Source organism: Gopherus flavomarginatus, chromosome 6 (genome assembly GCF_025201925.1).
Source record: "Gopherus flavomarginatus isolate rGopFla2 chromosome 6, rGopFla2.mat.asm, whole genome shotgun sequence".
NCBI classification, from domain to species: domain Eukaryota; kingdom Metazoa; phylum Chordata; order Testudines; family Testudinidae; genus Gopherus; species Gopherus flavomarginatus.
Genome location: NC_066622.1, coordinates 124387789 through 124405504, shown reverse-complemented (window position 1 = coordinate 124405504; position 17716 = coordinate 124387789).

The window sequence follows — 17716 nt, the reverse complement described above, 5'->3', positions numbered from 1 at the left end:
AGTGACACCCTCACTTTAGAGGCAGGGAGAGGCTCCCTCATTTGGCGATCCCGTGGGATCTACCTCAGCATGGCATGGGACGATTTGGAGAGAAGGGCGGTTGACAGGCAAGGGTAGCAAATGTGAGTAGCCCAACGTGCAGCACAGCGTGGGCTAGACTGATTAAAACTCCCTGGTGAGTGTCCAGCATGCACAAAATTGCCCCCCATAAATTCCCTGCTACAAAGCACACTAATAACTGGGACACTTCTCTGCTCAGGATTAAACAAAGACTGTGAATGGCTTGCCAACTGCAAAACCAGTTTCTCCTCCCTTGGTTTTCACACCTCAACTGCTAGAACAGGGCCTCATCCTCCCTGATTGAACTAACCTCACTATCTCTAGCTTGCCTGCATATATATACCTGCCCCTGGAAATTGCCACTACATGCATCTGACGAAGTGGGTATTCACACATGAAAGCTCATGCTCCAAAACGTCTGTTAGTCTATAAGGTGCCACAGGATTCTTTGCTGCTTCTCTGCTCTAGGGAAGTAATAGGGAGGTGTGTTACCAGCGAGCACAGTGAGTACATTGTGGGGAGATTTGTGTTGTGAAGTTATCAGCATCACTGCCTGCATCACTCCTGGAGAGGTATCAGGATGTTTTAATGCCTTGTAAGATGGATTCAGTCAGAGTCATGACTGTCCCTCCAGGCAAAAACATCCCAGGGATGTTGGTTACTGTAGACAAACATTAAATAAGCATCCATCCCAAACTCTAGGTATCTTTCCATTAATTAAAATTGCACAATATCAAATTATTCAAATATTTCCACTAGGAAACATTTGCCTAATCATCTCAAAGGAATTGTACTTTACTTCTCAAGGCTGAAAAAAAAATCCTTTTAAAACATCAAGAAGCAGCCACCATAAACAAATCATGCAGAAAAAGGAAATCTCAAAGAATTTAAGCCCTAATCCTGCAATATGTTCTGTGTAGAACAAGTTGCAGGTCAGAGCCTCAGTTTTCCCTAGCTAGCTCCAAAAAAGTCTGTAGATGTGATTTTTTCTGAGGAGCAAATCTAGGATTCTGATCCAGGAATCTGAGTCTGCCAGATGTTTGAAAGGGAAATAATAAAAGATACATGACTGCACATGGTATTCACTAAGGCACATACTCGCTTGGAAAGTTCTGTTACGCTTTATTTTAACTTTTTCTTACTCTTTAGTTTTCATGGGTAACAGCAGAAGTGGGCGTTTAGGAGGGATTTGAATATGGCGTGGTGAAGAGGTTCAGGCAAGGTATTTCCTGTGAAGAGAGCGGCATGGGAGAAGGCAAAGAGGGATGAAGAGATAAAAGGGATATTGAGGCTGGCATCACTGTTAGAACACTGTGACTAAAAGATGGAAAGGTAATATGGTTGAAGTGACTTGAGAAGATTTGGAAGCAACATTTTCTCCACATTGAATGGTTGCACACTTGATATCAAATTGACTTATGACTGTAGTGAGGACAGATCCAAAAAGGTATTTAGGTTCCTAACATCCAGTGAAATTGACATTTCAATGGATGTTAGGAGCCTAAATACCATTTTATTTTAAATCTTCACCGAGATATGGATAAACAATTTAGTTATTGGGACAATGTGACCCAAGAACTTCTTGATGCCAACTGGCATTGGGTACTGGGGTGCATAAGGGTTACAGGGATTCCTTGGGTGTGATATTTATGTTCTAGCTCACCAAAGACTGTCGTGTTACATTTCCATTGAAAGCCTGTGTCACACTGATCATCATAATCTTTGTGAAATATATATATGCAGATATGTTTATACTGGAAATTATGTTCCTAAGGCCTTGTAGTTAAAAGTAGGTCAATAAGAGTTAGCATGCCTTAAGTCAGGTTCCAGCAGACAGAAGATTGGAGATGCTTATCTCTGTGGTTGACTATTGTGTATCGTGTTACAATGAGAGTGTATTTCCATACTGAGTCAAATGCTAATAAGACATTGGGGATGTCAAAAGCAAAATTAACAGGAAGAGATAAATGGATGCGGAACTCTGTGTAAGAAGTGAAGAACAAAGGACAGGTCCGGTATAGCAGGGTGTGCGGAAAGTTGACTTCACATGCTTCATTGGGGGAGGCAAGCTGACAGCAGGCTTGACCTTAGAAAGAAGAGTCTCAGCCATCCTGGTTCAAAAACAGCATGAGAAAGACTTGGAGTAAGCAGTACTTTGTTAGATAAGAGGGCATCTTGAGTTTAAGCTCTAGATTGTGTGGTATGATTTTATTTTATATTTAACCCTTAGGTTCCAGTATTTCTGTTTGCTATCATATGAATCTCTGTTAAATAAACTTATACTTGCATTCGCTATAAACAAATATACATGTTGTGTGTTAAGCGTTGCTGTGTTGTAAGGTGTAATTAGTAAGCAGCAGTGCATGGGTCTGGTAATTCTGTGAGTGTCCAGTGGATAAAAGACTGGACACTGCAGGGGTATGCTCTGGGAACTCGGGGGTTGGAGTGTGCCTATCACTAATCTCCACAAGGGAGAGTGGAGACCCTATAGGCTGAGAGGAGAGTGCTTGTGTTGCCTGTGGCTGAAAGAGTCAGGGCAGGTACAGACCAGGCTTCTTCACTCTAAGGGTAGGTGGTAGCGAGGTGTCTCCACAACTCTGGGTAATCCTGGGAAGCACCACAGACAGAAAAGGAGGAGCACATTTTTTAAAAATATTGTTTGGTGGGAGGGGAGAATAGTGCAACGTAAATGCTAATAATAGCCTGATATTGCAAACCCTGACATATGAACAGTTCTTACATCATTGACTTAATGGAGCTGCTCATTTTTGCAAGGACTACTTAAGTGAGTCAGGGTTTGCAGGATCAGACCCATATCTGAAGGGCATACCAACATGCTTTATATTGAGATGTAAAACAAATATTCAGGTTTCTTATTTTTCTTTGTGCCCTCATTTTGCACCTCAGATTCAATATATTTAACTGTGTAAACAATCACTTTTTCATGAACTACATGTAAATTCACACTCAGTTTGTGAATACCTTTTTTCTCTCATCTGGGAAAATCATTTTTAGGAGTTATATTTCATTTACATTTACTAATTGAATCTAATTGTTCATACAAGTAAACAGTTACTGATAACCGAATTTATTGATATTGACTATTCGTTGTCTTTTATTCTTGACAGATGTGATAGGCCACCAGCCTATATTCTTTCCTAATACCCGCTAATGTGAGAAAACTTCTAAGAGCTACACATATGACACTTTTATAGCCTGCTAGATTCATATGGCTGACATTTTAGGGGTAAGTTTTCAGAGGGATAGCCTCTCATTTCTCAGCACAATTTGTGTCTGCAGAATTATTGTCCCCACATTTGTATCCACAATTCAGTTTAAGGTACAAGTCTTAATAGTTGCACTAATTGCAGCCATAAACTGGGTACTTAGATTTACATCTGCAATTCATTTTGTGGCTGCAAATTAATTCTATCTTCAAATAAGGAAGCCAAAATTCAGGCCAGCTCTAAATATACCTTCACCTCACTGGAACAAATTCAGGCCACCTTTTACACATCAGGGAAAAGCCATAGCTAGGCAGCAGATTGCAACTACTGCGCCTTATTCAAGCTATTACCCATCCTTTACCCTCCCCAAACCTGCAATATGTATGTTCCATAGGTCATTGACTGTTAGAGTTACAAGAGGATTATTGCAGAATGCTTCCCTTCTTGGCTGCTTCATGTGTCCTGCAAGTTATTTCTGCCCATCTTCTGATATGGGAAGAAAGGGCAGGGAGCACAGCCATGCCACACTAATACTGCTATTGTATGCCTGTTTATACCTATCTGTACTTTAAAATCAAAGGGGGCTGATGTTTTGTCCAAAACTTGCTTCAGATTCCAGTTCCTCTGGTATTTTCTCTCCTACCAGTTTTCTAGTCCTTGTCAACCAAATGTTCATGTCATCTGATTTATTTTCTTTTAGTCAACTGATCTAACTTCCTTTGTCACTTAAATTCCTGTCCTGGAGACCTGCCAAACAACGCCTTTTATGAATGCCTGTGAGATTCCCATGGAACATAAAGCTAGTAAAACACCAGTAATTAAACTGTAGTCTAAACAATTTTTGATGCTATTGCTTGAAAAAGTAATCTAATGAATTGTAGAAGGAAGGTCTAGAGCAATTGCAATGTGCTGCATAATGCATAATTTCAGTCATTTTAGGCCCCTCATTTAAATTTGCAGGTGTCACGGCAACTTCTCTTTATCTTTGTTCCCTTTGTTTTCCTTACCTGCTGGTGGTGATATTTTCAGATGCAGTGTTACTCTTAGGACCAGTTGTGATCATTTAATAAATGTCATAAATAAGGGATTATTCTTTCCATTGAAGAAAATACTAGTATGTAATGACGTTAATATGAGATTCATCATATAAGAAACTGTACTGATAAATACAAAAAACATGTACAGGAGACAGGATCATTGGCTTTATTTTATAAAGTCAAACTACTTTATGACAGCAGCCTGAGGAGTCCATCTTTCTTGTTGGACAGTCTTTGTTGGATACTCAGCTATATATTCTAGTGTAATATAAAATATTTGTAATTTGGTACTACTGTACATTAGTCCACACTATGATTTTGATAGTTTGAAATGGTCTCACAACTTCTATTTGACTGCTTGAGAAGAGGATATGGCTGCTGTTGCTCCACTGCATACTCTGATTTTGGATGTAAAAGTTTAACTGGTTATCCAGTTAACAGATAAGCACATTCTTATAGGGTTCTGTTAACAATTAAACTCCTCTGCCCCCCACTCCTGGGGTCCCGGGCACGGGGCAGCAGTGGAGTCCTGGGGCTGACGGTCATGGAGTGCTGTGGCCGGGATGCTGGACCCACGGAGGCAGAAGAGCCCTGCACCCGGGCTGGCAGACGGGACCCGTGGTGCTGGGCCGGCGGCAGCGGAGTCTCAGGGCTAACATACTGGCAGCTGATACCCTGGGCATGGAGCTGCAGTGGAGTGCCTGGTGCTGGGCCAGTGGCTGTGACGTCCCGGGTCCCAGGGCTGGCGGCCGGAATGCCGGGCCCAGGAAGGCAGCAGAACCCTGCGCCTGGGCTGGCAGCCGGGAACCTGGGTGTGTGGAAGCAGCAGATCTCTGCATAAAACATGGGAGTGCTGCCACGCCCCCCATACACCACTCCTAATTCCCTGCCTATGTGAACTCCTTAATGGTTAACTGTTTAACCAATAGAATTTTAATCAGTTAAAAGGTTACTATTTTAAAACCCTATTTACATACCTACACCCTACCAGGATGGATTATTCGTATAGATGTCCAGTTTGTAGTTCAAAATGCCATTTGTGTTGCTTCAGATATAACATAGGTGGAATTGCATACCAGCTCTGTTGCCCGCACTGCTTCCTGCAGCTCCCATTGGCTGGGAACTGTGAACCGCGGCCGCTGGGAGCTGTAGGTGGCCATGCCTGTGGACAGTCAATGTAGACACTGTCTTGCGGCCCGCCAACAGATTACCCTGATGGGCTGCGTGTGTACTGGGTGGTACCTCTCTGAAGGTGTTTACAATCTGAGTGATTCACCTTAATCTCCTCCCACTATTATTAATTCCTAGAGGAGCTGAGGCAACCCTTCCTGCAGTAGCTGCACACAGTCTGTGGCCCATGATGACATACAAACCCAATATAATATGGTCCCCAAAGAAACTGCATGGGACAGCAATAACTGTCACGCTCTTTTCTTAAACATTTGCTCGAAACAGTAATAACATGATAAGAGGGTTTATTAGCATTGGGGCAATATTATTTTTGTAAATTATTTGAAAAATTCATTAAGAGTCCATTTGCAGGGAAATATTTTTATGGTCATAAAGATATAGCCAAGTTGTTTTGATTGTTTTACAAGAGGTGCGTAGAGTTGTATGGAAGTAAATGTTCCTGACTGATCACATATGCACTTATTTCCACAAAAGATAGTTAATTATATATACAAAAAAGGTGTATGTATAATATAAATTACATATTACTAGCTGTTGTTGATGACAATAGGAAATGGGGAATGGACCTAAGAAACTTTTCACAAATATGAAAACATAGTACATTTTCTCCTTTGTAGACAGTATATTGCAAATAAATTGAAATGATCAAGAACTGAATTTTTGTTTAAACGTATTGTGAAGAGACCCTATTGTATTAACAGATCACAGTCATTGTGAGAATATAGTATTTACCTTGTATTTATTTTTGTTGACCTAATGGGAAATTTTCTAACATGATTATTTTTTAATAAATAAAATACTGTCAAAAGTAATAGTAGTTTGATTTTAAAGAAAGATGCAAAGTCAGTGAAATGACTTCTAATTTTTTCTGCACTTTTTCTATATACACAGCTTTTTAAAAACTTTTTGTTAATTCTTTAAAATAGTTACACTCAAATAGGCATTTAAAAGCAGTGAAAAGGGATCACAGGTTTTTTTAACATACAGAGCCATATAAGAAACAAAATCCAATTCTTGCTAAACAAAGACCCTAGGAAACTTCATAGGGACAATAAATGGAAATCTCACAAAAATAGCACATCAGAGTAAATATTGGATAATATATTTTCTAATAATAATGATGTCTTGTAATGTGAGTCCTCTCTACAGCACTGATAGTAAGGCTTTGATCCTGCAAACCCTTGCATGGGTCCTGGTCTAAAGCTGTAGAAGTCAATGGAAAGACTCCCATGGTTTTCAGAGAGTTTTAGATTAGGGCCATAGTGTGTGGTAGTGAACACAAGGTTGTTGCCCTCCAGCACAAGTGTGTGCCACGATTACATGTGGTTGCAATTAAATTATGCACTAGACACTGTCTTTTGCACTGAACAAAAGCAAGTCAGTCTAAATCCCCTTGCATGCCTGCTCCCATCTTCTCAAAGACTTAGGGCGAAAAAGGAGTGATATAAGAGAGAACAGGCATTCTGTGAAAACATGCTCTTAAATATAATCCTCAGCATACAGCATGAGATGCTTTGCTATGTGCTTTTAGCCCTTAGGGAGCATGGATCAGCGTTCACGTCACGCTCCCAGTCAGCACCTAACCTGGGCCAGAGAAGTGAATGATCCAACCAATAGTAGGGTTGCTAACTTTCTAATTGCACAAAACCAAACACCCTAATCTCACCCCTTCCCCAAGGCACCGCCCCCTCTCTACACTCCCCTTCCCTTGGTGGCTCACTCTCCCCCACTCTCACTCACTTCCACTGGGCTGGAGGAGGGGGTTGGGGTTTGGGAGGGGGTGAGGGCTCTGGTTGTGGGTGCAGGCTCTGGGTTGGGGCTGGGGATGAGGGGTTTGGGGTGCAGGAGGGGGCTCCAAGCTGTGCAGTGAGGCTGAGGGATTCGGCGTGTGGGAGGGAGCTGCGGGTTGAGGCAGGGGGTAGGGATGCAGGAGGAGGTATGGGCTCTGGGTTGGGGGTGCGGGCTCTGGGATGAGGGCTTGAGGGTGTGGGAGGGGGCTCTGGGCTGGGGCAGGAGGTTGGACATGGGCTTACCTCGGGCAACTCCCGGCCAGTGGCACAGCAGGGCTAAGGCAGGCTCCCTGCCTGTCCTGGCTCCACGCTGCACTCCAGAAGTGGCCAGCAGGTCCAGCTCCTAGGCAAGGGGGTCAGGAGGCTCCATGCACTGCAATCACACATAAGCACTGCCCCCCCCGGCTCCCATTGGTTCCCAGCCAATGGGAGTGTGGAGCCGGTGCTTGAGGCAGGGACAGCACATGGAGCTCCGTGGTCCCCTGCCTAGGAGCCAGACCTGCTGGCCACTTCTGGGGTGCAGCGTGGTGCCAGGACAGGTAAGGACTAGCCTGCCTTAGTCCTGCAGCACTGCTGACCAGACTTTTAATGGCCTGGTTGGCAGTGCTGACTGGAGCTGCCAGGGTCCCTTTTTGACGAGGCATTCCAGTCAAAAACCGGACACCTGGCAACTCTAACCAGCAGACCAAATTCAGTGATAAATTCTGATCATATGCCACCTGAGGCACGTTGAGCATACGCTAAGAAGAAGCACTTACTCTCACTACTTGGCAAGAGTAACTTTTGTGGCCTCTTAGGCCTGGTCTACATTACACGTTTAAACCGATTTTAGCAGCGTTAAACCGATTTAACGCTGCACCCATCCACACAACAAGGCCCTTTATAGCGATATAAAGGGCTCTTTAAACCGATTTCTGTACTCCTCCCCGACGAGAGAAGTAGCGCTGAAATCCGTATTAGCATATCGGATTAGGGTTAGTGTGGCCGCAAATTGATGGTATTGGCCTCTGGGCGGTATCCCACAGTGCACCATTGTGACTGCTCAGGACAGCAATCCGAACTTGGATGCACTGGCCAGGTAGACAGGAAAAGCCTCGTGAACTTTTGAATTTTATTTCCTGTTTGCCCAGCATGGAGCTCTGATCAGCGCGGGTGGTGATGCAGTCCCAAATCCAAAAAGAGCTCCAGCATGGACCGTACGGGAGATACTGGATCTGATCACTGTATGGGGAGACAAATCTGTTCTATCAGAGCTCCGTTACAGAAGACGAAATGAGAAAGCATATGAAAAAATCTCCAGGCTATGATAGACAGAGTCCACACCACAGTGCTGTGTGACAAGCGTAACGGAAAGCCAAAGAATCAAATGGACGCTCATGGAGGGAGGGAGGGGGTACTGAGGACTCCAGCTATCCCACAGTTCCCGCAGTCTTCAAAAAGTATTTGCATTCTTGGCTGAGCTCCCAATGCCTGAAGGGTCAAAAACATTTTCCCGGGTGGTTCAGGGTATATGTCGTCAATTTACCACCCCTCCTCCCCCCCCCCCGTGAAAGAAAAGGGAAAAAAAAATCATTTCTTGACTTTTTTATATGTCACCCTATGTCTACTGCATGCTGCTGGTAGACGCGGTGCTGCGACAATGAATAGCAGCATCCCCTCCCCTCCCCTCCCCGGTGGCAGATGGTACCATACAAAAGGACTGATAGCTGTCCTCATCATCCTGTGAGTGCTCCTGGCTGGCCTCAGGAGAGGTCGGCCGGGGACGCCTGGGTAAAAATAGGAATGACTCCCAGTCATTCCTGGTAGATGGTACAGAACGGCTGGTAACCGTCCTCATCACAGCAACTGGGGGATGAGTTCCATCAGCCCCACCCCTTTCATGTCTAAAGAAAAGATTCTGTACTGCCTGGATTATCATAGCAGCAGGATGCTGGGCCCCTTTCCCGCACACCGTTTAATGTCCTGCTTGGACTATCATAGCAGCTGGAGGCTGCCTCCCCCTCATTTTATCTCACTAAAAACTCAGTATTTCTTATTCCTGCACTCTTTATTACTTCATCACACAAATGAGGGGACACTGCCATGGTAGCCCAGGAAGGTTGGGGGAGGAGGGAAGCAACGGGTGGGGTTGTTGCAGGGGCACCCCCTAGAATGGCATGCAGCTCATCATTTCTGCAGCATCTGACACGGAGCAGCTGTGCTTTCTGATACACTGGTTCTCTAGTACACTTGCTCCATATTCTAGGCAGGACTGACTCTACTTTTAGACAAAATATAAAGGAGGGAATGACACGAGGAGTCAATCCCATTTTTGTCTTTGCGCCCCCGGCCAACCTCAGCGAGGCCAGCCAGGAGCACCCATGACAGCAGGAGACGGTACAGAATGACTGATAACCGTCATCTCATCGCCAATTTACAATGGCACAGCAGACGGTACAGAACGACTGGTAACTGTCTCTGCTACTTTGCAATGGCAAATGAATGCTGCTGTGTAGCACTGCAGTACCGCCTCTGTCAGCGGCATCCAGTACACATACAGTGACAGTGACAAAAGGCAAAACGGGCTCCACGGTTGCCATGCTATGGCGTCTGCCATGGCAACCCAGGGAAAAAGGGTGTGAAATGCTTGTCTGCCGTTGCTTTCACGGAGGAAGGAATGAGTGATGACATTTACCCAGAATCACCCGTGACACTGTTTTTGCACCATCATGCGTTGGGATCTCAACCCAGAATTCCAATGGGCGGGGGATACTGCGGGAACTATGGGATAGCTACGGGATAGCTATCCACAGTGCAACGCTCCGGAAATCAATGCTAGCCTCGGTACATGGACGCACACCGCCAAAGTAATGTGCTTAGTGTGGCCGTGTGCACTTGATTTTATACAATCTGTTTTACAAAACCGGTTTATGTAAAATTGGAATAATCTCGTAGTGTAGACATACACTTAGTAGAGGTCTGTATAATTCAGGATCAGGTTTGCTTAGGCACTCTGTTCTGTTAATCACTTTGTCACTTGTGCTTATTCTCAAAGCACTCTGCAACTGAGCTGTTCAGTATCAAGCCTTCAATCTTTGTGGAGAAGATTATCCATATCTTCATTTAATATGTACTTGTGTAATATGTATGTATCAGAAACTTGTATTTTATTGTTCATTCTCTCCCTATCATCTGTGTTTTTAAGAAGTGGTACTTGAGTAAGATTGTTTTATCCAGTCCTGAATAAACAGGCCTCTCAAAATTAGTAGCGCACTATTAACACCCAGAAAGAAAGAATGATTTTGTGGTTAAACACTGGACTGAGATATCTAGATTCAGTTATCATTAAGGATATGATTTGGTCATAGAGGTCATGGATTCTGTGATTTCAACAGAACTCTGTGACTTCTTTGGCTTCGACTTCAGCCCCTCTCGGCCTTCGGCTTCAGCCTCAGGTGGTAGGGCTCAGGCAGCCAGCCCCACCATGATCATACCCTAATTTTGTACATTTTTACCATGATTATTCTGTGAATTTTGCTGTGACTAAATCGTATGCATAATTATCATCTTTGCCACAGACTTCCTGTGTGACTTGAACAAGTTATTTAATCTCTTTTTACCTTAGTTCCCTATCTGTAAAATTAGTTTAGCAATTCTTTTGTCTGTTTCGAGTGCAAGCTGTTTGGGTCAGAAGCTGTCTCTGACCACGTATTAATACAGCACCTAACGCAATGACACTGTGATTGCAATTGGAGCCTTAGGTGCACATGTAACACAAATGATGAGTAACAATAATAATCTAATTAGGTTAGTTAATCTTACAGGGCTGTATAGGCTAGCTTTTCAAATATATTTAGGTGTCTCAAGTTGCAGATAGACATCTAGGTGGCTTTTCAAAAGAATCAAAGTTGGTGAGTTGTGTAACTCCTATGACTTTCAATGGGAATTAGGTGCCTGATTTATTTAGGCGCTTTTGTAAATCCCAGTAGGCATCTATTGGCATCTTCGGACATCTAAATCCCTGTGAAAAATTGGCCCTATGACATTAAATGTGAGACTGTTCAGTTATTGTAAGACAAATGATAACATTTCAAATACCTTTTTAAAAATCTTAAGTGTAGATCCATTAATTGATATGTTGGTTGTTAGAGCCATGAGTCCATAGACCCTATTTGGGTCTGGGAGGCACTTTGTCCACTCTTGCAGTAGAAGGTAAGGTGACTTCTACCAGTAGCCAACTCTGTCACTATATGAAATAATAATAATCTTAGATTGTTTTTACAGAGGAAGAGGCAGAGAGTAGTTTTCTTAACCTTTTATAGAAGAGTTTTTCCTTGTATATTAATCAGCATAGTTTAGAGGAGAAAATAGAGGGACTGGCAACCAAGAATTCCTGGATCTGAGACTGATAATGTGGAGGTTGGGCAAGTGACTTAACCTCTCTCTATTTCAGATTGTGAAACAAATAATACTATTTTAGCTACCTTCCAGTGGTGTTATGTGAAATTAATTAATGTTTGTACTGCACTTTGAAAATATAAGGAGCTGTATAAGTGGAAAGCATTATTACTAGAAGCTTGATCTTGTTAGCATTATTTTTGTTCTACATTCAGTTTTCTGGGCCAAGTTTGATACTTATAAAGTATCTCAAAAATGTGCTGCCATGATTTCACTTGTACAAATAACAGTGGGTTTTTCAAGATAGTTTAATGAACCTGTTCAGTCTCTGTGTGTACCAGTGCCCTCTGCTGGTTGGGATCACAGTTGCCCAGCTGAGATCCTGTACTGCTAACTAGATTCTCCTTTAGTAGGGAAGACTGTAGAAGATTATTGTCCTTTAGGATCAGAATCAGGAGTTCTATCCCCACTCTCACTATGAAGTTCCCAGTAGCCATGCTATAAGCAACCTGACATCCAGATGTGGCCATGGGTATGTTACAACATGTAGTAATACGTTTGTTTTGCTAGTTGCCCTTCTGTGTGCGGTGTTTGTTTTAAGTATCCAGGAGTGTTGTTCCATAGATATTTGCCTTCAGAGAAAGAATACTTAACCGTAAGTCATTCAATGCAATACAATTTATAGGTGTTCAGTCAATCCAAACTCCTCTCCTTTAGGAGCCTGTTTGCTGTAACTGCTTGGTTTAGAGCCTACCTCTAAAAGGAATGAGCAGTTATGTGACAGGGTGTGGTATGAATAACTTTGGAGGCACACAAGATGCAGAGCTAATGAAGTGTCTGGAAGAAAAAGTCTCAACTATCAAGCTATGAATCCACTCTCCATGTGCCACAAACCAGAGGTCATGTAACTTAGGAATGTGTAGCCAAAGATAATACTACCTTCAGAGAACTCTACTTACAGGTAAGTAACTCTCCTTTAAAGGAGGTATCTTTGTGTGGCAGACTGTTTATGGGAGCCATTTGAATTGAACTTTAAATGAAAAAGGCATATCTCTGTAAGTGGTAATAATTTTAGTCATCTTGCTGTGGCTAGGGGTTGTGGAATTCATTAGCACAGATTAACATATAAAGTGGGTGAGATATCTAATAGCAAACGTAGAGGTTTAGGGACCTTAATTCATCACTGAATGAACAGCGTGTACAGTATTAGGGACTATGAAATTTTTAATTTACACAAAGTGTCCAAGAATATAGGGAATAAATTTAAACCCAAAACAGATAATGGAGCTGTGCCCTGCCTAGCTGGCAAGTTGAATTGTTTTTACACTGAGTGAAGAAAGCTAATTATCCCAAGCACAAGGAGACTGCTAAAAATAATAAGATTATAAAGAATAATTTGCTGATATAATTACAACAAAATTGGGTACACACAATCGTCAGATACATGTATTGCTTGACCTGGGCGAGAAAGTGAAATAAATCCTTCCTCTATAGCCTTCGTAAATTTGTTTTTATCATCTCCAAGTGGTGTTTGCACAGGCAGCACAATTTGCATGTGTAATGTGGCTGTACAAATTGACAACAAGTAAATTATTCAAGGAAATAGGCTGGTCGTGGATCTGAACTATCTCGCAAAGCCTATTCATTTTGAAGAATCACTGAGACGTGAAGCTCATACATCAACCATTTTCTGACAATCCTCAGACTTATTGTCTCCTAAAATGTCATTATGGCTATTATTTATGAAGCTAATTCATTTATTAATATATATTTAACTCTGACTTGTCATGCACCTTAGCAGGCATTCTGTGCACTGCATATTTTTGAATAGATGAAAGAGTTTTGCATGCTTTAATGATTACTGTAAGCTGCTATAGATTTATAGAATGCCGCTTTATTATCTACTTGCATTAATACCTTTTTATAACTTTTTTCCTTAAGGCCATCAAATATAAATGGCAAATGACATATCCAAAAGATTGTATAAAAAGAGATTCTCTTGGAGTTTGTTGAATTTTAGAACAAAATGGGTTAGCTAACTGTTAAGGCCTAATTGTTATATACTCTTAAAATGAATTACATTGGATTTTTGTGTATTTTGCTTAAAAAATGTAGAATACAAATTATCCATGTAGACATGTATTAAACTCTTCCCCAGTGGACAGGTGGCTGTTCTTTGATTATAGCCATAGAGAGAGTGCAGTTTGATAGGGGGCAGAGTCTGATGGAAGATAAACCTATCCTGTTAAAACTACAGGAGAATGTATGTAATTTCCCTAAGAACATAAGAATGACCATATTGGGTCAGACTAGTGGTCCATATAGCCCAATATCCTGTCTTCCAACAGTGACCAATTCCAGATGCTTTAAAAGGAATGAACAGAACAGGGCAATCATCAAGTGATCCATCCCCTTTTGTCTGGTCCCAACATCTGGCAGTTCCTCAGGGCTGTGGCCTCTAAAGTGTCATGCACTATGATGGTCTTATAGCAATAATAAATTGATATTCACATTGATCCCATGAAAGGAGTAAATTTGATCCTTGCTCTTCTTTATCTTGGTTTATACAGACACAAAATGGCTCAAGTTTAAACACCAGAAAAGTGTGCAGTTGCCAAATGCAATGGCTATGTATTATTACAGTGTGTATAGGGAATGAAACACTCAAAATATGGACTGTGCACCAGTTTCTGTGTGGGGTTTAGCTAAATCCATTCCTGAGAGTACATTTTAAAATTGTTCAGAGGGCTATTGCTTTTTAATTATAAGAGAAGAGCACATATCTACCGAATGATTATTCATTGTTGTTTGAAAAATGGTACTAAGAATGGGTAATTGCCATATGTTATAAGAAATGGTATTACTCAGAGGGAAACACTAAGGTGGGAACAGGCTTTATTCTTTGTATTGATTACACATCCAGAGAAAACTCGATGAAGATTGCAGCCCTTCTGATGCTTAAAGACGGCCAAATTTTTGAAACTTTGGTGCCTAATGTTAGAGGGAGTTTTCATAGACTCAATGAACAGATAGCTTCCTAACTCTTTTTGAAAGTTAATTAGCAGTTGAGTACCTGACTCCCACGTATGTCTTTAAAAAAATACCCCTTTAATCCATTAAAATAGTTTGAGTAACTGAGATCAATAGGTGCTCGCTTAGCACTTCTGAAAATCAGGAAACCTGTTTAGCTGTCCAGTATGGATTTAGGAACCTAACTGTAGACACTCCAGTTTTAAAATGTTGGCCTTATTTCTTGTGACATTGCAGGAGGATGAAATACTTAATCAGTATGAATTGAATACAGACATAAAAGAATCATTCTGTTCCTAACTTGAGAGACTATTTAAAGCAGCAATTCTCTTACAGAAGGAGAAAAAAGCTTTATTTCTGTATAAGGAATACATTTGGATTATTTAACTTTTTTTAGAATAAGCACATTCCTGAAGAGATAGTGAATATCAAGAATCCATGTATGTAATTAAAACCTTGGTCTACATCATGTAAATTAAAAGGAAGAAATGTAACTCCTTGATCTTGGAAAGAAGCTATGAACTTTTGCAGTAATAATTACAGAGTAAAAGGAAAAAAATACGCATTTTTTTACAGTTCTGTATAAATGCATTCTAACATGTTAGCTTATGGATGAGACTATTCAGGTAATCATAGTAACTGTGTAAATACTACAGTCTGCTCTATATACAAATCTGAACGTACATAAATACATCCTGATTGTCACCACCAATATTCTGTATATAGTAATGGGGGAATAATTTCTTTTTATATTTTAGGCAAATCAAATTACACCTTCTGTATATTATATCCACCCATTCTCATTCTGCAACTTGAGCTCTGGAACAACTAGAGAGGGTAAATCTGTATTGTAGAGCTGGACAAAACTGGGAAAATATTTCTACAGAAATTTTCTATGTGACTGTGCTATACAGTCTCAGAATGTTGAAAAAGGGAAGTGCCCCATCATAGGCTGCCTCCGCGGCTTTTGCTGCGGCTCTTGATGACACTGATCCATATTCCACTTCTAAGTTGGCTGCTTCTCAGGAAAATGCTGCTGCTTTAACATCTTTTACAGCTGATCCTGCTTTACATTTTTGGAACAATCCAGGAACTTTCATTTGCTCTTCTGTAACCAGGAGGGCTAAACACAATTTCTAGTTGAATAAAACAAAAATGCTGAAGCATGTCACTACATACTACAACCTCCAGCTGTACAATCTTGTGTTGTGTTTACATTCGGGGCGCAAGCCTGAGTCCTGTTACGGCATCTTTGTTATGCTCCGGTTGTTCAAAGGGGCCATATGGAGGGCTTAAAACAGATAACTGGAGATTTCCTTATTATAGGGAAATCACTGATAGCCAGCCCTGCACCAATTCCGTTTTAGCCCCCAGCCCAGGGATCATGCCAAGGAGTGTAGGAGGCATGGTTAGCACACCATCCCCAGCTTGTGGATGACCCCCTTAGGGCTAATGCATTGAGGGCATCTTTTGGAGTAACTTCAGTGCTGCTCAAACTATGCTGCAGCTGAACCAGCCCCGTACTGCCCTCAGGAGTGGGGACCTGCACCTGATTCCTTTGAAGGTCTCCACTTTTGCTGCACCTAGTGGATATTATGTGCAGCAGAGAATTGTTTCACAACCTATGAAGGGACAGCAAAGAATCCTGTGGCACCTTATAGACTAACAAACGTTTTGGAGCATGAGCTTTCGTGGATGAATACCCACTTCTTCAGATGCATGTGGTGGAAATATCCAGGGGCAGGTATATATATGCTAGCAAGCAAGCTAGAGATAACGAGGTCAATTCAATCAGGGAGGATAAGGCCCTGTTCTAGTAGTTGAGGTGTGAAAACCAAGAGAGGAGAAACTGGTTCTGTAGTTGGCAAGCCATTCACAGTCTTTGTTCAATCCTGAGCTGATGGTGTCAAATTTGCAGATGAACTGAAGCTCAGCAGTTTCTCTTTGAAGTCTGGTCCTGAAGTTTTTTGCTGCAGGATGGCCACCTTAAGGTCTGCTATAGTGTGGCCAGGGAGGTTGAAGTGCTCTCCTACAGGTTTTTGTATATTGCCATTCCTAATGTCTGATTTGTGTCCATTTATCCTTTTCCGTAGAGACTGTCCAATTTGGCCGATGTACATAGCAGAGGGGCATTGCTGGCATATGATGGCGTATATTACATTGGTGGATGTGCAGATGAATGAACCAGTGATGGTGTGGCTGATCTGGTTAGGTCCTGTGATGGTGTCGCTGGTGTAGATATGTGGGCAGAGTTGGCATCGAGGTTTGTTGCATGGATTGGTTCCTGAGCTAGAATTATTATGGTGCGGTGTGCAGTTACTGGTGAGAATATATTTCAGGTTGGCAGGTTTTCTGTGGGCAAGGACTGGCCTGCCACCCAAGGCCTGTGAAAGTGTGGGATCATTGTCCAGGATGGGTTGTAGATCCTTGATGATGCATTGGAGGGGTTTTAGCTGGGGGCTGTATGTGATGGTCAGTGGAGTCCTGTTGGTTTCTTTCTTGGGTTTGTCTTGCAGTAGGAGGCTTCTGGGTACACGTCTGGCTCTGTTGATCTGTTTCCTTATTTCCTCGTGCGGGTATTGTAGTTTTGAGAATGCTTGGTGGAGATTTTGTAGGTGTTAGTCTCTGTCATGCTCCTAAACGTCTATTAGTCTATAAGGTGCCACAGGATTCTTTGCTGCTTTTACAGATCCAAACTAACACGGCTACCCCTCTGATAGTATGAAGGGACAGTTTTATGTCAGCACTTGGACAAGAGACCTCTTAGGAATACCAAGAAACTGAAGGAAGTGATATTGATTATTCATTATGTGGCATTTTTCATTCTGAATCAGTACTGATCCAGTGAAGCATGGTGCTGCAGAAGGATACTGGCCATTAAAGAGTGCATGGTGATGTTAATAATAAGAGTAGGTTTTCTAGTCTCAGTGTCCTGCCCAAATTCCAATTTAAGTATTTATACTTTGCTTATCTTAATTCTACTTGATTGGATCACTGATTCTTC